Source organism: Echinops telfairi, unplaced genomic scaffold, assembly GCF_000313985.2.
Source record: "Echinops telfairi isolate 266 unplaced genomic scaffold, ASM31398v2 ScPeMD7_7400;HRSCAF=8409, whole genome shotgun sequence".
NCBI lineage: Eukaryota > Metazoa > Chordata > Mammalia > Afrosoricida > Tenrecidae > Echinops > Echinops telfairi.
This window is the reverse complement of record NW_022111300.1, coordinates 34,664,591-34,685,459: the sequence shown is the minus strand read 5'-3', so window position 1 is coordinate 34,685,459 and position 20,869 is coordinate 34,664,591. Positions and strand designations below refer to the sequence as shown.

Below are 20,869 nucleotides of genomic sequence, written 5' to 3'. Positions count from 1 at the left end.
AGGATTATCAATGAAACTATAGGCTATATTTGGATGTCTCATGTCTTTCCACTAGGATCCAAACGAGGGTACTCAGTGGCATGCTAGCTGTTCTGTCCTCTTAATTTCCTTTGGTCTGCGACAGTTTCTAGCTCTGCTCCTCCTCCCCTGCCGATGACCTTGACATCTTTGGCTAGTGCTGGTCAAGTCTTTTGACAAATGGCCCTTGGTTTGGATTGCTTTCTCCTGACTGGACCATGATCTTGGGCCTGGCAGAGGTCACCCTTGAAAGAAGCACAGATGATGCTTTTTGCATGGTCAAGGGATGCGTGCTATCAGGAGGATGTGCCATTTGCTGAGCCCAGCCTTTGCCAGGTGGTCAAGGTGTGATCCTCAGGGTTCTCTACTTGAATGCCCCTTTCCACTTGTGACAGGTGAATGCGCTTGAAATCTTTCGATGTTGTGTCTTAGATTTGTGTGGGAGCCCTCTTTCCAGACCCAGAGCCTGGGGACCTTATCCTCCTGCCCCCAGCAGCCAGTTTCTGAGATGGAGATGCACTGTGTGCAGAAGAAGCACCCATGGGTGTAAGGAGGGGGCAGCGGTTGAAGGGGATTCCCTGGCTGGAGTTTGAGAAAGGCCAGAGTGGCCTGGGGACAGCAGCCAGCCAGCGAGGGAGAAGAAGGGAGGAAGAGCCAGCCAGAGGGTGATGTGGTGATATGGTGATAGGGAGCATGCTGCCTAGCTGGGCTGAGGGAGCCGATTGGGCAAGGGGTAGTGAGGATGGAAGACTTAAAGGTTCACACCCAAACTCTCTGTCCCAAGCTCATTCCGTGAAGCACCTGCCCGGCTTGGCCTGTGGGCCTCTTAGACGATGGCTTTGACCTTGGGTTCAGCATCCTGACCCTGCATGAGTGGGAACTTCCTTCAGGCACCTGTCAGATGACCAGAGATCTGCTTTGGGGGACTTGTACCTCTGGCCACCTGTATCTGGGGACTAAGAACATCCATACTTCCTCTGATCAGAAGGTGACCTCCTGTCCTGTTAGCAAGAGGCGTGGGGAGAGCAGATGGTTCACCTGTCTGCTGAGATGGGCTTGTAGGAGAGCCTTCAGTGGGCTCATCTCCGTCAGTGATGTCCCACTTTGTCACTGGTCTACTCGCCCACAGATGGAATGGCTGAACAAGCTTGGGAGGAAGGCCTGGCGATCTACTTCTGAAAGAAGATGGGCATGAAGACCCTTGGGGCCAGTTCTTCCCTGCAGCACCTGGGGGTCGTCTGGAGTCCGTATTTGGCTCCTGGAGGGCCGGTCACGGCGCGAGCGTTCAGAGGGGAAGGCTTTGGGTCACTTGGTTGTCTTCCTCAAGGCACCATGACGTCTAACGGGCAACATCTGACAGCGCGGCAGCCCCTTGCAGCCCTGGGTGAAATTATGATAACAAGAGAAAAAAGCTATTACTGCCACCATGCTTTCATTATGCAAATGATATTAAGATAGGCTGTGTGGATCGCCCCTGGCTATGCTATAATCTCCATGCAGTGATTATAATGTGTCAAACTTAGTCATTTTGATTATGACATGTTAATTACATGCCATCCTCATGTAGACATGAATATTACTCCCAGTCAGACAAAACACAAATTGGGGCCATTGTTAGGTGGTTAGTTGTGTGTGTGTTTTAACTTTATTATTATTATTATTAAATGGATTAAAAGATTTAAAAGATATGTAATAGTGCAGACTAATTAAATACTGGCCAGCTCCTCCGTGTGCCGTTGGGTGGAGAGAGGGGATGAGGCTCACATGGACGGCTTGGGCTGCAGTTTTGTGTTCTGGGCGCTGTTGGCAAACAGGGTTTCTTGGGAAAGAAGGAGTGTGGGTGGTTGGGATGGGGTGGGAGGGAGTCTGTTGGAGGCTGAGGGGGTGCAGGGATGGGGATAACGTAGGAAGGGGGGTTGTTGTGAGGGATCGCTGGAAAGCTCCAGGCCCAGAGTGGAGGGGTGTGACAGGAGGGTCATGATAGGATGATTGGCAGCCGGTGCTGGAGCTGGACAGACCCCTGCCCACCTTCAAGCCTACCCTTCCTTTCACAGACGGGAGATACAGGACCCAGAGGTGAGGAACCAGTCCAGGGTGACCCGCTAGCCTAAAAACACCCCCAAACTCACTGCCATGGACTCATGGTCTTGGTTCTGACCCATAGAGAGCCTGCAGGACAGGGTGGAAGCGCCACTGTTGGTTTCCAAGACTAAATCTTTATAGGTGTAGAAAGTCTCATCTTTCTCCCTCAGGGCAGCTGGTGGTTTTGAACTGCTGAGGCTCTGGCAAACAGCCCAATGCATAACCCAATGTGCCACCAGGGCTCCTCAGAGATAGGAATAAGGATTGACTGAGCTTGGCCATAGCTTGGCCTTGTAGAGTTGGGCCGCTCTTAATGGGAAAGGCCACCTCTCTTCCAAGGACCACAGAGAAGGGGCTCTTTGACCCACCCAGTCATGGTTTAGTATCAAGTCCAACCCCTCGTCCACGGTTCTTTATCATCAGGCCCCACTAGCAGATGCAGAACCGGTCGGCACTGAGTTGATTCCAGCGACCCCATGAAGTCAACCATCAGGCTTTTCTTCCGAGCTGCCTCTGAGTGGGTTCAAACCTCTGAGCTTCTGGTTAATAGTGGAGCGTTTAGCCGATGGCACTGGCCTACCATGATTTGAGGTTTCTCCGTGAGTCTTTTACTTCTAGAAAAAATATTTTCTCCCTCACTGTCCTCCGAACACATCCTGGTTCTTCCTTCCTTTCACAAAACCTGACCTACGACGAAGAGCTAGAATTTCTTTAATATGTTGTTATGGGCGTTGACCCACTGTGTTCCAGGCGCAGTTCTGAAAATGAAATGTGGACCTGTTCATTCATTCGATCTCCGGCGACCTCGTCAAAGGTGGCGGTTGATGCTTCCCATACCACAGGCCAGGAACCGGAGGCACCAGGAAGTCCCTCCAGGGCCCAGGCTTCCTATAGCTAGGATACGTGGACTCTCCTGATCCTTTCTTTCTTTCCTCCTTGAAATTCTGTGCTGTCTTTCAGGGTCTACAACCCATCACCCCTTCCCAGGGAGGTTTGTCCTGTAGTAAGGGATTATACAGCTGTCTAGGAATGTTCTCTGTCCTTCCCTGTCTGGGAAGGGCTTCCCTGTCCCTTTGAGGGAGTCCTTGGCTTATGCCCATGACCAAGCACTTAGCGACTGACCAAGAGCCTGGTGACTGGAATACATTCAGAAGGCCCTTGGAAGGCAGGCACTCTGCTTCCAAAAGGCTGTAGCCATTGATGGCCTGTGGGGGCAGCTCTGCGCTGACTCTCATAGAGCTGCCCTGAGTCCACATCAGCTCTACAGCAGACTTGGGTTTAGGCCTTGTGGATGGCAGACTTGACCACGTGACTTGACTAGGGCAACATGAGAGGAAAGGACAAGGCCCACACCCCAGGGGAAGCTTGACAAGCCAGGCCCCTTTCCCCTGGGCCAGGATGACCAGAGGTGACCCAGGAAGTGACTGCTCCACCAGCCTTAAAAAGATGTGGAGCAGAGTAGCTGACCCAAGAGAACAAGAGAGAAATAAATCAGAGAGTCTCCCTTGCCGTCGGCTAGTCGGGGGGCACGTGTTATCACAGCAGAACCTAGACGATTCTGACTGATGCAGAGCCTGCCCTATCCTCAAGGTCTCTCTCCCTATCCCTGGCCATCCTCCTCCAGCGCCTACTCTCTGACCTTCTGGTGGGTCCTGGCTGCCATGGCTAGCTCACAGGGTGACACGCCCCTCTTTCTCTCAGCGGTCTGTGCCATGGGGGAAAGCAGCATGCTTTACACTGCCTGCTGTCTCTTACCTCCTACCCACACCGGCGGCAGCCTCAGCACAGGGGAGTTCTCAGGATAGGCATGCCCTTCGAGCTTTCAATTGTTGTCTTTTGATCAACGAAGACGTTCTACTCAGTTCCCATTTGGCCAGGCAGAGACTCAAATGACCTTAATCCTCACCCCTCCATCCCTATCCTCTCAGCCCTTTAAAGGTCTAGCCTCCTCTCAAAGCTGCCATCTGTGTGCCCGCCTCCCTGTGTCCGAGTGCTAGAGGCCTGAGACACGGCAGGGATTCGTGTTTCAGCGCTCGTCTTCCCAGAGTTGGGAAGCCCTTACGAGGCGAAAAGCTCAACCAACAACGCCACCCCAAAATCTCTTCCATGACGCCCCCATTCGGGTTGACATCCTGCCCTGACACCTCTGCTTCCAAAAGGCTGTAGCCATTGACGGCTGTCTCAGCTGCCAAAGTCAGGAGGTTCGACCAGGGCTTCTTCCCAGGATCCCGCGCTCTCAGATCCATGAACCCAAGCTCTAGAACAGGGTGGCGGCACTGGGACCTGTCCCCTCCCGTGGTATCTCTCGGGAATGGTCTGTGTGTGTGAGGGCAGGCATTCAAATAAGGTGACCTGGCACGACAGTGAAGAGGCGGGGAAGCTACAGGCTCATCTGAGGCCAGAGGGGTCAGCGTTCGAGGGGTGGTGCTGGCCATGGGTCCCCGCATCAACCCCTTCCTCTCCCAAGCGCACGCTGTCCTACAAGCCGGGCTCTTCCAGGGAGGGCGCTGTCCATCCCGCCAGCTGTCAGCGTTGATTCTGAAGCTGGTTGGGGCTTTCACCCGCGGGTGTTGGAGGAAAGCTCATCTGTGCACGTAGCCACCAGGGCTTACGCGAACAGAGATCGTCATCATTGGCTCCAGCTTCACCAGGATGGCACAGCGCTCTGCTCTGATGAAATGTGTCATTAAATATAGAAATAGATCAAATACCTCCCCACTGAGACGCGCTGGCACCAAGTATCTAGGTGAGGAGCTGAGTTTCTGCAAGATCACGGAGTGTGAAGGGGGTGGGAGGGAAGGCTCCCTCACTAGGGAGAGAGACTTAACTAGACTTATAAATAGCCCCCATCACAGCTCGTTTGATTAATGTGGGGAGGAGGAGGGAAAGTGTTTTGCCAATTCATCAAGTTTCATGCTTCCAAAGCAGTTGCGAATGTAAATATTAACATCCAAAACGAACAAATTGTCTTTGGTAATTAAATGCCCTAATTTACAGGTTCCATCAGCAGAGAACAGAGAGTGAATTTCCCTTCTGCAATGAACCCTTCCCCTGTTTCTTCCTCCTCCCAGCATGTCTTGATAGCGGACATCAGAGGGTCTCTTTGGGGTGGGGCTGGGAGGTCCTGGAGTGGACCCAGCAGTTTGTGCTCCTCCCCTCACCTGAAGAGTGTTGGTTCGAGTCCACCCAGCGGCACTACAGAAGAAAGGCTAGGTGATTTGCTTAGATTAAACCCACTGCCCTGGAGTCAATTCTGGCTTGCAGCGGCCCTGCAGGACTTGCTCAGGGGGTTTCTGAGGCTGTAAACCTGTACAGAATCAGGCAGCTCTCTCTCACTTCAGTGACTAGTGGGGTGGAACTACAGACCTTCCGGTGAGCTGCCCACCACTTAACTGGCTGCATAAGGGGTCCTTTCCAGAAAATTCCAGCCGTGACCACACAGGAGGCCGCCCCTCTCTGTAGCACATGGGCTCACATAAGCAGGAGAAGGCCTGGATTAGACCCGAAATAGCTCCGAAAGCACCCCTGGGGTGGCTGCCCCTGAAATGCGTGTGACAAGGGCAGCCCAGCCTTGCCCCAAGGTCCTCTTGGAGCCACGGGCAGCCACAAGCCCAGCAATGGAGTTAGGAGTTCCCTCTCTGTTAGAAAAGGCAGGATTCCAACCTACCTGTAATGAGTCTTTCTGCGTTTCAGAACACAGGAAGGTGAAGACTCCATTTCTGAGAGTCCCGTATTGGCGGAGTCATGGCTGAGAATTCAGTTCTGCCTGGCCGATGTACCTGAGCCCAGGGCCCCTTCCCTGAGGTCTGGCTTCACGCTGCAGCAAGGCAGGGTGTGTGGACTCTGGGGTTTGGCAGCAGAGTCCCAGGGCCCAAACCCAGGCTCTGTGGGTGTTGAGCGGCATCTACAATGAATACGGTAAGGGCACATTCACCCCCAAATTCCCTAGAGGCAACACGGGCTCCTGATGTCCAATTTTTAGGTTCCCAGGGCTGGCCGGCTGGTCACTTTTGTCCCTGCGCATCCCTTAAAGGGCCCTGGTGATACAAATGGCTTGTGCTAGGCCACCCACGGAAAGGTTGGTCGCTCAGAGGAAAAGCCTGGCCATCTGTTACGGTACAGACTGAAGGCAGGGAAAGCCGCTGCACTTCGTTCAGTTCTGCGCACACCTGGGGTCACAGGAGGCAGCCGCAACTCAACAGCACTGGCCGTGGCTTTGGTTTGGACGCAGGAGTGGGGACCATGGAGGTGGATACGGACCCCACGTGCTTTCCAGATGTTGGGCAGGAGGCGTTATTATGCATATTTTAGGAGTAGTCAGTGCTTGTGGGTAGGACACCTGACCCAGAGCTCCAGTCTCCTGACCCTCAAGCTAACGGTGTGGGCTGCCCGACGGATCCAACGCTCAATTTGGAGCTTGCTGTCTAAAAAGGCTACAGATATTTTCACCCCCTGCGTTGTCCACATGAGGTATTTTAATCGCTTTAATGACTACAAGAGACAAACAAACAAAAAAGCCAGATCTGAAATAATATTTTAAATATATTCTTGAACCCAGGATGGATGCTAGCATGGACTGTCTTGGACCTTGTGTCCGGGCGTCCTTTTCCGTCAAGCCTCAGGCCAACTCTGCACTCTCCTAGTGGCTTCTCCAGTTACCAGCCCATTACGATAACTTTGGAAGCACTTAAGATGGGCTATTTCAAAAGGTACCAATTCCCTGATCTTATAACTGAGCCATTTAACTAGATCATCCTGTAAAGAGAATATGCGTTAAAAATACCAGTTAATTACTTTTTTTTAATTCCCCATGCACAAATAAGTCCTAGTTAACCGTCTTTGCACTTTTATATATTTAGACATCAGAGCGAGTCGATAGCAGTCATGGTGAGGCAGCCAGTCCATAAGGAACAGGGCCCCTGACTTTAAGGCCATGATGTTGGCTTCTTCAGTCACTCCGCAGGGACCATCCTATCCGATTGCATTGTCTCATACACCGTATCTTCTGATGAAAGACTCGGAGGGAAATCCTTGTTCCAAGGTGGTGTGAACAATCCCTTTCTAGAGGAGCCTCATTGCACCCCTATTATTGCTGTTAGGTGCTGTGGAGTGGATTCTGACTCCTAGTGATCCCATAGGTTTTAAAACAAAATGTAATTTGACTGTGTACTACTTTATTATTACTTTTATTAGAGTTTGGGTGGAAGTTAGTTTTCCATTCAACAGCGTATAAATGTGTGTGTGTGTGTGTGTGTGTGACATTGGTTGCAATCCTGTTGATGTAACAGGGCTCTTCCCACTTCCTCTCTGGGTACCACATTTCCATCCATCCCTTCCTGTCCCCGTAGGGTCTGATGGACCACAATCTTTATAGAACCAGACTGCCAAGCCATTCTCTTGTGGTGCTCCACGAGGGATGAGTGAGGGCCATCGCTTTTCAATGAACAGCCAAGCACTCAGCGTCTCGCACCATCTGGGACCCTGATGAGAAGTGTCGATCCTGAGAGATGACATGCCAGAAATGAAATGAAATGCCCTGAAATGCCAGAGAAGTAAAATCCCAAAGCAGGTTCGATAGACTCCATGGGGGAAATGGACAGACGTGCATCTCCACGGCTGAACGCTGGAAGGAGATCCTACCGTCTTAGAGCTAAAAAAAATTAGGATCTTCTTGTCTCCTGTCTTTGGGCTTCGGCACCGACAATTTGACCAAGGGCCGGCACCGAGGGGACCTCCTAAAATGCATTGGCGTTGTGTCGTGCTGTGTCGGTCAGCATGTTAAAATAGTCCAGCATTTATTTTACTTACTGTGTGACATTCAACTTTTTGAAAGCTAGTGGCCCCAGTGGTCAGAGCCAGATATGTATTGATCAACCTTGTTTATTACAGGTACAAAGTCTCTCCTCCAAAACTGAAAGCAGGCTCTTGGGTTTAGGCCCTGATTTGTAGCCCGTGTGGTCGACTTGCTGGATCGTCTCTTTTTATTCCTTCCTCTGCTTTTATTCCTTTGGACATCAGCCTGCTCTGCTCCCATCTCTAGGGAGTGCAGTTCAGCAAAATTGATTTCCTGAGAGCTAGAGGTGCCGTGGGTGAAGAGCTGGATGGCTGTGGTAGTTACATCATCTCATGTCAACTTGATAAACAGGGTGAAAGGATAGAGTCTAGCTTGTCAATTGGGTCACAGCCTGATGGCTCCTCCTTGTGGGCATGGCCTTCTCATAAGGAGGGTCCTGGGAAACTCCCCCCACCCCACTCCCTGTCTCTGCTTCACCTTCCTGTTGAGAAGCCACTTCGAGCCACGATGATGGCAGCCAGAGCCCTGGAGGTGCATCCACAGGCATTGGATTTCCAAGAACAGCCATTGGATCTACAAGAGTTTTCACCCATGGGCCTCTGGTCTTCCTGCATTCTGCAGCATTGCGTGTGGCTGCATGAGTCTGAAGAGGGATTTGTGGACTTGCGGAGTAGCATTGGATTTAGGGACTTGATCTGGACTGGGCCAGGATGTTTGCTTGATAGATCATTGCTTCTTGATACAAAGCTCTCTCTTACACATATATGAGTGTCCCTGGATTTGTTTCTCTAGTCAACCCGGTCTAACACAATGGCTAACCAGAAGGTGAGAGGTTTGAAACCACTAGTCACTCCATGGAAGAACGAAGAGGCTGTCTTGCTTCGGTAAAGCTCTACAATCACAGAAACTCTACAGAGTCATTCTCCTCTTTCCCATAGGGCTGCTAGGAATCAAAGTGGACTTGAGGGAGTGGGTGCCCTGTGTTCTGGATTATCGTACACCGAACATATTGCGGGGGTTCACGACTTAGAGGTGGAGAAGATACACTGCTTGTCCTCAAGGAGGTCACAGCCCGGAGGTGAATTTCATGACCTATAGAGGTGGGATGCCCATGGAGTGGCACCTAACCAGCTAGAAGGGAGACTCTTGGGTCTTCAGTCTATCCACGACCCCATCACACTCCTTCTCTTCTTAAGAGAACTCTCCCAAAGGCTCCTTGATAGTTGCTGCCTTCATTCCCTTGCTCACATCTTCTTAGAGGAAGTCCGTCCAGATTGCTCCTTAGAAGCGAGGACGGTGAGACAGCATCTCACCTACTTTGGACATATCAGGAGAGACTCGTCCCTTGGAAAGAACCTAATGTTTGGTCAAGTAGAGGGACAGCAAAAAAACAAAAAGAGGAAGCCACTCAAGGAGATGGATGGACACGGCGCCTGCCCCGGTGGCCTCCGACGTAAGAACCGTGGTGAGGCTGGTGCAGGAGCGGGCAGCATTGCATACTGTTGTCCCTAGGGTGGCGGTGAGCTGGAGCGGATGCAATGGCACCTAACCACAGCAACGTGCTCATTTGCGCTCACCTCTTTGACCTTTGCCCCTCTCTCTCCTCTTCGCATCCAGTCACAGATCTTTCTAGACCTGATGGCCAGTGTCCAGTCCTTCGAGCTCTCACCAGCATGGAGTGCTGTTGACCAGTCTTGCTTCTGGAAGTGTTTCTGTCGTCACTCGGCCTTCAGGATACCTCACACTCCCGGCTTTCCTCCCTGCCTCAGAAACCCTACATCCGTTGGGTCCCTGGGAGTCGGAATCTGCGCGGTGAGAGGGGATGGTGCTCGCTGCTGCCTCTCGGCCTCCTCATCCCCTTGCCCACTGAGATGGGGTTCTCCATAAGTCAGGCCTGGCGCCTCTCCCGTCTTCCCACTCACTGCCTCGGGGAGCTCTTTGGGCTCACCTACCTGCTGGAGACTCCCCAAGTTTAACTCCAGTCAGGGCTGTTCTCCCAAGTTTCGCAAGGTTTGCAGGCCTTCTGCCCACCTCGGTTCTGAGGGCATTCGAACTCATCAGGTCCCATAGTGAGGGGCTGATCTCCCCCCCACTGTCTTATTCCTCATCAGAATACCCTGCCGATCACTTCTTTTCTTTAAGATTTGTGAGATTCTGTTGTTGTTGTTGTTGTTGTTGAGACCATCCATAGCAAAATAGATACCAAGTCCACCATTTCTACCTGTGCACCTCAATGTCCTTGATCCCATTAGAGTGTGCAACCATCCTCATCCATTCGCCTAAGTTCACCGCCCCCTAGGGCTCCTCGCTAACGGATCAAACTGCTCCTGTCAATTTGATCCCCTGGAGACAGTTCATAGAAGAGCATCGTGCTCACCCAGTAGCCTCCTTTTTCTAGTTAAGCTAAACTGTCGTTCCATTATAAGGAGGCTTGGGGCGGGGGGGTGGATTTGATGGCAGGCTTAAAGATTATGTCAAGGCAATCCTTTTAGGGGTTCATTCCATTTCCATGGCTTCAGGAACCCAACTCAAAAACTCACCACCATCAAGTCATTTCAGACTCACAGATACCTCGCAGGATGGAGTCGAACTGCCCCTGTGGTTTCCCAGACTGTCAATCTTCATAGGAGTGGAAAGTCTCCTCTTTCTCTCTTGGAACAGCTGCTGACATGGCAGTTGGCAGCCCACTCTGCCACCAGGGCTCCTTAGGAAGTCTGGAGTGCAGAATTTCTGTTCTGCATTTTCCCTCCAGTCAAATGATGTGGGCATCATCCTTCACCCTCCCTTTTCTCTGATACTCCACATGCTTGCATTAGCAGCTTCATTTCTCTTTACCTGAACAATCGATCTAGACCACAGTTTCTTCTTTTCACCTCCAACGCCACCACTCGAGCCCAAACCATCATCAATCTTGCTCAGGGTACTGCGCTAGCTTCCTCTTCATTGGTCTTCCTGCTTCCATCTTTGCCTGTTTTGGACCTACGCACAACACTGCTGTTAACTGCCAGGAGTCAGGTCCTGACTCGTGGTGACTCTGTGCTCAAAGAGAGTGGACTGTGGTCACTATCCAGAGGATTTTCATTGGCTGATTTTCGGAAGTAGATTGCTAGACTTTTCTTCCTACTCTGTCTTAGTCTGGAGGCTCTGCTAAAACCTATTGAGCATCTGACAGATAGATAGATGGTGGTTGCCCTGGAGGGGCATTGACTGGGAATAGAACCCAGGTCTCCTTCATAGAAGACAAGAATTCGACCTTTGAACCATCAATGCGCCTGTTCTTAACAGAAGACAAAGGCAGTCAGATCATATCATTCCCTTGCTCCACACTCTCCCACTCTCATCCCATGACTCCCATCTGAAAGTCCTTACAGTGGTCCCTAAGCCCCCCATGGACTCTTTACCCTTATCTATGACCACTGACCCACCTCCTTCATCCTTGCCAGCCACTCTTGCTCTTCCTTGAAGGGTCAACCTGGTGCTGGTCTTGTTGACTTGCACTTCCTGTTCCCTGTATGTGGTGTACACTTCTCCTATCCAATCACGTGGCTCCCTCTCTCCTTTCCTTTAAGTAATTGCTCAATGGTCTTGACTTGAACCAGACTGAGTTTACTTGTTTTTACAACTGTGTAAGTCATTTCTTGACCTAGATCTCTTTCTCTGCACTGATCTTGTTTCTCTAGAGAACCCAACCTGACGCACCATTGGAAGACACCCTAGGTTGTTTACATGAGATGAGTGATCACTGGATTCTGCTGAGTTATAACCACATGGATGCTGATTGTCAAACACACCCTAGCAATCACATGAGAGGAGAGAGGCTGTTCTCTGCGCCTGCACGCAAACCTGCACCATCGCCCCCTCGCTCTTAGTGTTGACACTGGTATTGCTTTTGTGCAGCAGCAGCTGAATTGAACCCTCTCCGTGACACCTGCTACAAACTCTTCAGTCCCAAGTGCAAGGCTCTTAGCTGATGCTGCTACTCCATTTGCTCCCTAGTTCAGTTAAAGTGAGCTAGAACTCACCCCCATCTCCACTGTGCCTGGATGTCCTCTAAGTCCCTTGGGGTCTGCTCTGTATGTCCCGCCCCTCAGGTTCTCCTGCACCCAAGGAACCTGGAACCTCCGAGGGACATGGAATCACGAGGATGTGAGTCAAGGTCAGAGTAAACAGAGTGGTGCTGATGCCTGGTGCTTAGGGAGTTTTCCTTTCCTCTTTCCTCCCTTTGTCTGGTGCCTCCAGACTCACAAAACCAAAGTAGCCACTGGCAGAAGGGAATCGGTTAAATGTAAGGGTGGGCAGTATAAATGGAGGAGACCCTGGGCGGTGCATGTAATTAATGCACTACCTTGTTGCCCCAAAGGCTGGAGGTTCTAGTCCATCCAGAAATCCCTCAGAAAAAAAAAGGCTTGACAATCCGCTCCTGGCACCCAGCGGTGACATGCCTGTGGCGGCCAGCTCTGCTCTCCTACACACGGGTCGCGGTGAGTGGGGGCCACATGGTGGCAGCCCGAGCTGAAAACAGAAGAGGAAGGCAGAGGCACAATCGGAGTTTCTGATCCGTTTTCTCAGCCCAGTGGGACTCTGTGGACTTCCTGGATGCTATTTGAATAGCTGTAGCTATGAAACACTTCCTACCACATCCCAAAGGAGCCCTCTTTGAGCCCCCATGCTTCTCCAGATGAGGGAGAAGGTGGATCCAAGTGAGCTATTTTCCATCAGCCTGCCTTCTCCTGGCCTGACCCATTTTCTCCAACTACAGTGTGACTCTAATAATCCCTGCTCTGCTCTTCCTCTTGCCTAGAGGCTACTAGAGTTCATTAGATTAAAAAAAAATCTATAAACTATTTTGAGCACCTTGGAGGTAAGGGCTCTATAAGTTCAATGTAGTAATAATAATGCTACAATAATTACCTTGATTAATTTATGCATAAGACAGGAAGAAAAGATTCTTAATTAAGGAACATTCCAACAGAGTGAACACCAGGCTCCATATATTGAGGAGCAACACCACCGGCAGGGATTCTAACTCTGGAGCAGCCTCCAAGGACACCGAGCCCCCTCATTCGAAGGGCCCTCTGAATGGTTTATGTTACGGACAGATGACTAAGCTCCGTGCCTACCAGAATGGAGAGTTAGGGGAGGAAAGAGATGAAAGAGAAGGATTTGGTATTGCAATCCCATAAAGCAGACACCATGTTAACTGGATGGCAGTGCAAGTAATTAAAAACCAATGGTAAGCTAATCAGTGACTTTAATAAATGAAAGCATTTAAGTTTCTTTTTAATTAAAATCATAGTCAACACTTGGACTTATGGAGCCACCAGTAGGTAGGCATGGATCTTGACTGGAAGCAAATTGTGTGACCTGCTCCTACCATTTTGTTTCAAAGAGCTGCTAGGGAGGTGGGTTGGGTGTCTCTGTCTGGCAGAAGGGGATGCCTGCTCTCTTAGAGCACCTGGTACTTGGGCCCTTTGCATTTGCTTCAGGTTGTGCACTGGTCCAGGATCAGATCCGATAGGGCTAGATTGCCAGGCGAGGGGCTGCCTTTGAAACAGACCACCAGTTGCTCATATGTAAGTGCAGTTTGAAGCTGAAGACAATGAAACAAGTCCACAGGAGAGCTCAAATACAACTTTGAGTCTATCCCACTCGAATCCCAGAACGTCTCAAGAACAGAATTGTCATTGAACACTGATGACAAGACCTTAATGAGCTCAGGGAGTGACGTCGAAAGCATCATTCAGGAAGAGAGCAAAGGGCCAGTAAAAAGACGGCAAAGGAAGAAAAATCGATGTGAAGGTCAGGGGAGGCTCGGAAACTTGCTCTTAACCGTAGTGTAGCGAAGGCAAGTGGAACAATGATGAAGTCAACAAGCTGCCCAGAACATTTCAAAGGGCAGCTTGAGAAGATCAAGTAAAATATTACAATGAAATGTGCAGAGATCTAGAATTAGAAAACCATAAGGAGGAACAAGCTCCGCATATCTTAACCTCAAAACAACTAAAGGAAATATTCAAGATTTGAGTTGCAATATTGAAAGAGTCTATGGCAAAATATTGAGTAATGCAGAAAGCATCAAAAGAAGATGGAAGGAATACATGAGAGTCACTGTACCCAAAAAACTAGTTGGAATTCCATCCTTTCAGGAGGTAGCATATGAGCAAGAATCAATGGTACTGGAAGAAGAAATTCAAACTATACTGAAAGCATTTGCCAAAAACAAGGCTCCAGGAATTGATGGAATGAATACCCGTTGAAATGCTTCAACAAGATGATAGAGCACTTACTTGTCTCTAGCAGGAACTTTGGAAGACAGCTACTTGGTCAAATGGCTGGAAGAGATGCATCTATGCCCCCATTTCAAAGAAAGCTCACAGTATGGGACAATATCATATGCAAGTGGCAGCAATCCATTGACAGGCAGAGGTTCATGCCAGATTCCGAAGAGGACTTGGAGCAAAGGATGTCATTGCTGATGTCGGCTGGGTCTTGGCTGAAAGCAGAGGATACCAGAATGATGTGTACTTGTGTTTTATTGACTGTGCAAAGGCATTGGTCAGTGTGGATCCTAACAAGATTTCTGCTCCTGTGAAGATTTACAGTCTCAGAAAACAACAGGGCAGTTCTACTCTGTCCTGTAGGGTCACCATGAGTCGGAATGGACTTGGGGACTTGGGGACAGTGAGTTTGGTCTGTTTTTTGGAACAACAGCCTATTGTTTGCAGTTCCTGTGATACTTCATTTTGCCCCTTCCGTTTTAGGTCCATTCATAAGTGTAGTTTAAATTCTGGGCGCCGCGGCAGGTATGGAAACACACCGACTTCCCACATGGGTGTACAAGACACACGCACTTCCATGCTGCTGGCACAGTTCACACCCACGGTAAGGGAGCCAAATCTTTCAACCACCCGTTTGCTGCCCTGATGACCATCTTAAGTATAAAAAAAAAAAGATATAATGAAAGGTAGTTAAGTATCTCATACAGTTAATACTTAAATAAGAAAAAGAAAAGAGGTACATAAAACTAGATTATGTTATAAGAAAGAGTTTTAAAGTACTAAAAGCTACCTGAGAGAAAAATAATGACATGGTTATTTAAGATATTTCCACAACGTTTCTTGATTTGAATCCTCACTCGGATATTTTATACGAGCATCAGAGGCCATGTGATTGATCCTGCCCCATCTTTCACTGTAGGAGTGGATCCTGTTCCTTTAGAGGTAGACCAGTTAGACAACAGTCATTGTGCTCGATGGGCTAGAAACAGGAGACGCCTCTTCTCTGAATATATGATGTTCATCTTTGAAAACCCCCTTTCTGCTTCTGCTGAACTTACTGCAATTGTTCTGATCATATTCTTAGGCCTTTGAACACTCTCAGGAATTGCATAATTCTCTCATAATCTATCTTGGGAATTTGGGGTGTAACACAAATCGGAAACAAATGACAATATCTCACCCTCTGGCTGTTTGGCACCTTTTCTCTTTACACTGTATGCTTGTTTACTGAAGTAAGAAAGCCAAGGGGCTACAAATGCTGTATTTCATCAAAAGCATAATGAGTTTTATGAAATGAATAAACATCACAAGCATCATTCTGTCTAATTTTTACACCTGTGGATGGGATGGACATTACTAGGGTGCCTTGAATACGCTGCTGCAGAAAGGAATGTATATTTGTGATTTCCGCATTGTCCAGTCACCAACTTTAGAGAGAACTCAGGTTACAAGGGCCCCTGGCACACAACTCAACACAAAATTAGGTGTTGGTTCTGAAGAACCGCTTCGGGCCGCTGAATGTTGCCACTGGAGCCAGGGACCCTGGGCCCTGGGGTTCTTGTCCCACCTCTGCCTCTGCCTTCCTAACTCAGTCCTCTCTGGGCCTCCGTGGCAGTGTCTGCTGCATAAAAGGGCTCCTTGAATAAACAGGCTGCCTCCAAGAAGTTCTAGGTTTTACTTTCCATTCAGACACCGCAGGGCTTTATGCATATGCATGCCCACAATAGGACCGCTGGCCACCCTGAGAAAGGCGGCCCTGCCTGCGGCCATTTGCATAGAACCGAAATCAAAGCGGTAAGCTGTGGGATTTCCAGAGTTCTCTAAGAGAAGCTTAGCTAGAGGATGGTGTTGGAGGTAGGAGAGGGAGGTCCGCCAAGCACCCCTGGAGCCCCACCCTGAGGGCGGGGGCCACCTGTGTGAGGCGCTGCCACCCCCGCTTCAGGCTCTGGGTGTAGAAACTTAGGGGAATCTATGGGCTAGCTGTGTCACTTTTGTGCCCCAAACCAATTTTAAATAAAATAAAGGAATCCCCCTAAATATTCTGTATGGGGTTTTTGCCTTTTTTTAAAGGGGCATTTCAAGACAAGTTTCAAACAGGTTTAGCCGAAAGGGAAATTAAACTCTACATTTAAATGGAGATTACGCACAAAGGAATCCATTAGTTTCAATATTTCTCGGCAGGAGGGCTCAGAGTTATTTAAATAAGTTTAGATATTAAACCTAAAGTAGCCATTAAAGCAATGTGGATTTGTTTGCCGGGTTTTTTGTTTTTGTTTTCCCCAGATTTTTTTTCCAGCTGACTGAAAAATTCCATTGCTTCACCAATGGAGGCTATTTTAATGTATTAAAAAAAAATCCAGGGACTTTTTAATATAGTGCTTCCTCTGGCTTGTTAAGTACCATATTACAGTGCATGCATGATAACCACGTGCTATCTCTTGGACAGATTAAGCCCCCAGTGTGTTCCTCTTCCCCACCCCCGCCCCACGCTAGACCAGCACTAATATAAACAACGACATTAAACCGTATTGGCAATGGAAGAGTCTTTGATTGTCATTGAGATTATTTTAAGAGTTATTTAGGTCCCCCTCTTACAGCTCTGCAAACCACTGAGACTCTGTGGTGCTGGGTTTCTCTTTGCAGCATTTCTTTGGGGATTCATAAATATTGATTGTACCGTAAAAAATTGATGGAATCTTGAAACAGACTGCAATTGAGGCAGCTGGGGAATTTACTCAATTTTTCTCAATCGCTGCAGTCTATAAAAAGAGGAGATTTTTGCAAATTGTTTCTCACCTTGTCTTTTTAGTATTTAATAGCTCTCAATTCTATGGCCTTCTGAACCATGTGCTGGGCATGTTTTCCATCAAAACAGAATCAGGCCTGTTCAATGGGCATTAGAAGGTGGGGGCCGGCTACACACGGGTTAAACTCAGCACCTTTCTCCACTCTCTCTTCGCTTTCTCCCTTCCCACTGTCTCTCTGTCTGGAGTCCTGGTAGTTTGGGGCCTCGTGACCTTGCAGCTCTCTGGTAGACGACCCCTTCTACACCCATCCCAGGGCCATGAGGAAGGTCTTCCTAGGTGCCATCAGTCCGACTCCTAGTGACCCCACCAAGGACAGAATGAAGCACTTTCTGGTCCCGAGTCACCCTCACCCGTGTGCCTACGCTTGAGCCCACTGTTGTTAGCCACTGGGCCCGTCCACCTCACTGAGGGCCTTCATGACAGAGAGTAGGTCGAAGAAGTGGACACTAATGGCTCTCTCTGTGGTCCCACCCAGCACCACTCGCGATGTCCCCCTGCGCCGTCCTGTTTACACAGCAAAGTTCCTCCCACCCTTGCGTCCCAAGCCGCCTAGGTCATTGCCCTTGTTCTCCCAACTCCCCTTCCGGAACCCTCGTTTCTTCCACGAGCGTCCTCTTACTCTTCAAATCGACAGCATGTGCTTCTTCTTCTGGACATTGGCTCCTTATTTTTCCATCATCCCTAGAAGTAGTCCCTTGTGTGGGAGACAGAATAATGTACCCTCCAAGCCCCCATTCTGGCACCATCAATAGACCTATATTGTCTTTCTAGGAACCTGTGAAGGGGCAATTGGACAAGAGAGGCATTGAGATGGTACTATGGAAAGGACTTGGCCAACATTACTGTCTCTGAAAATCAGGGCTGTGAGCTGAAGACAGAGGTGGCGTCTAGAAGCAGGAAAAGATAAGGAAAAAAGGTGTCTCCCCTAGAATCCCAGAACAAATGTAGCCCTGCTCACACCTTTCCTTTAGCTCAGGAAGATGTGTCGTAGACTTCTGGCCAACAGCACCTGGAAGACAAGGCCATGGGATGTTTTAAGCCAGTGAATTGACTCATTTCTCCCAAGCAAACTCCAATCCCACTGCCAGGTGGTTCGGAATTGCCAACCTGGTGGTTTCAGCAGCTCAGCACACAGCAACTCTGCTCCCAGGGGTTGCTTCGTTTGTCTCCACAGCAACAGAAACCGTGTGCCCCTCCGTTCAGCATCGAGCTTCTCCTCGCTTCCTCGTTCCCTGAGAAACCTTCCTTGACGAGGCAATGCCCCAGCAAGCTTTCCTTCCTCGGATCTCCTTTAGCTCCCCAACTCCTAGGTGGCTTTGTGACACATCCTCAAATGTATCTTTTCTCTGTCAGGTAAGTCTTATTTTTCCTAATAAACTCTCCAAACAAACCCACAGCGCACCAGTCAGTTCTGCCACAGGGATCCTACCGGACAGAGGAGAACTACCCCACAGGGGTCCCAAGGTAGTAGATCTTTCTGGGAGCAGACTGCACCATCTTTCTTCAGAAGGGAGGCTGGTGGGTTCAAACCACCCCCTCACCCCACCATTTTTATTTTCAGTTAGCAGCCACACGCCTCACCCACCCTGTCACCTTATTTGGTTGTGAAATGCTGTCCATTCTGTTCCAAGCCATGGCGACGTCCCGCACAGCAGACCGCACCCCTGCCTGGTCCCGCGCCATCCTCATCACTGTGTGGTTTGAGCCCACGGCTACAGCCACTGTGCCGGCCCATCTGGTTGAGCGACCTTCTCCTTTACCAAGCATGATGTCAGTCTGTCTCCAGGGGTTGGTCTCTCCTGACGGCCTCTCCACACGTGAGCCAAGGCCCCACCCTCCTCGAGTCTCAGGAGCCTTCTGGTTGAACGTCTTCCAAGACAGACCGATCTGTTCTCCTGGCAGTTCACGTCCTTTGACTATTCTTCAACAACACCATCATCCAAATGCATCACTTCTTCTGTGGGCTTCCTTATGTGCAGTCCAATCTTCTTCTGAACAGGAGATGATGTGGGATAATATTGACATTTGCCCCAAACCTGTGATACTGGAAGACATTGGTGGTGAAGGAAACATTCTCACTCTTAGTCTTTGCGGAAACTACCTTTCACACATGACTTTGGTAAGTCTCGTGGCTGTTCCTTTGTTTACCTACAAGGCCAGATGCAGAGCCTCCAAATTCCTAGTCCCTGCTTCCTACATGAGCTACTGCATTGTGTGTTCCCACTGATCAATCAGAAACAAAATGCTTATTAACCAGACTTTGGTTGAGTAAGCTTCTTTCCTTCCCAAGGCGATGACTCCATTAGCGTCTGGGTCACCAGGAAACTAAGGCTAAAGAGGGGACGAGCCAGGTGTCAATGAACTCTGAAGCCATTGGTGGGTTCACTGTTAGGATTTCTCCGTGGGGGCAAAGGTTATGACCTTAATCTTGTCCAGCCTTGAATTAATTATTCATGCAACCAAGTATGGGATCTCTTTTTTCCCCCTTGACCACCTAAAATGAATTCTCTTTCTCTTTTGCATTGACGTTTGGTGAGTGGCCCAGGACTAGAAATGGTGGAGCACTTTATAAAGCACAGGTGGCACCTGAGGGGGCTGGAAAGAAGCACATCCCTTTGGATTCTCCTTGGAGGGGGCATCCAGGTGCTCTCCCTGATGGAAACCAATCCTTGATCCCAGGCTATACCCCCACCTTAGAGGGACAGGCTATTAAAAGTGCCACTGAGTGGGTGATGTAGTTTTGGGTTAGATGGGTTCTCTGACCTTTCAAAAATTGAATGCTACGTGTTTGGGTATATGGAGAGGTTCATTATTATTAGAAGGTGTTTTTTTTTGTTTTTTATGGGGGAGAGAGGGTTGTGTATTTCAGTGGATTCTTAAAAGTGTCCACAACCCAGAAGTTAAGATCAAGGTCCAGGTCCTCTCTGAGGCTGATGTCAAAAACACCAACAAAAACAATGTCCCCCTCCCCCCACCAAAGAAACCTCCCAAATAAGGTCATTTATAAAGACACCCGAGAAAACGGACTTCAATCTTTTACCTTCGTATTCACCATGTATGTTCTCTGAGCAAGTCTTCAGGGAGTGAGTGGGTTGAACTAGAGACATGAGAAATAGGCGTGCTTTGACATTGGACACCCGGACACTTTGCCTTTTGAGAGTGCCGTGGTCTTCTGTCTCTCCTCATGCAAGGTGTCCTGCCGAGCCCTGGGCTGGCACTGGGCCCCACTCTCTAGATCAGCATCTGGTGAAGGAGCTGGGAGCTGTCTGGAGAATTGCAGGGAGCTTGGGACCAATGTTAAGTGGCCCCTGGGTGGAGAGGTAGGAGGGGCAGTGTGGGTGCAGATGGCCTCATGGAGCAGTAGGACTGGTAGGAGAAGCAATGGGAAGAAGAGGGATGGAGTGTTGGGAACAGCGTCCCAGGCAGGGAGAGCAACACGAGGAAAGGAGCAGAGAGAACCCTCTCATGCCTGGGGACCACGAGGAGGTTTGTACAGAGGAGAAGGCTAAGCCTTCAGATCTGTGGTTTTCCTGAACCATAGCTGCTCAGGCTTGGAACAGGGCTGGCATTTTAGTACCTGCCCTTTTTCCTTGCTCCCAGCTCTGACCTTGACCCTCACCATCCCATAAAGCCACATTATCTATTGCCTGGAAGGTGCTCCAAGACCAATGCTGAGTTCTGGGACAGCAGCCAGGACAAAGTGCAAGGATTTAGCCTCACTCTCACCTGGACCACAGGTTCAGGCAGGGCCGTAAAGGACATTGTTGCAGGGATGAGGGAGCCAAGGCATCACCCCACTGTTCATCGCAGCAGGGAGTCCTTGTCAGGAGCTGTTTGGGGTTCCTAGTGCTGTGGCAACAGAAGTATCACAAGGAGGTGACTTTAGAAAA

At 49.5% G+C, this 20,869-nt stretch overlaps 1 pseudogene; it reads right to left on the bottom strand.

Moving 5' to 3' along the window:
- Nucleotides 1–1,778: 1,778 nt before the first annotated feature.
- LOC101649913 overlaps nt 1,779–20,869 on the bottom strand; it is a 21,497-nt pseudogene continuing 2,406 nt past the window's right edge.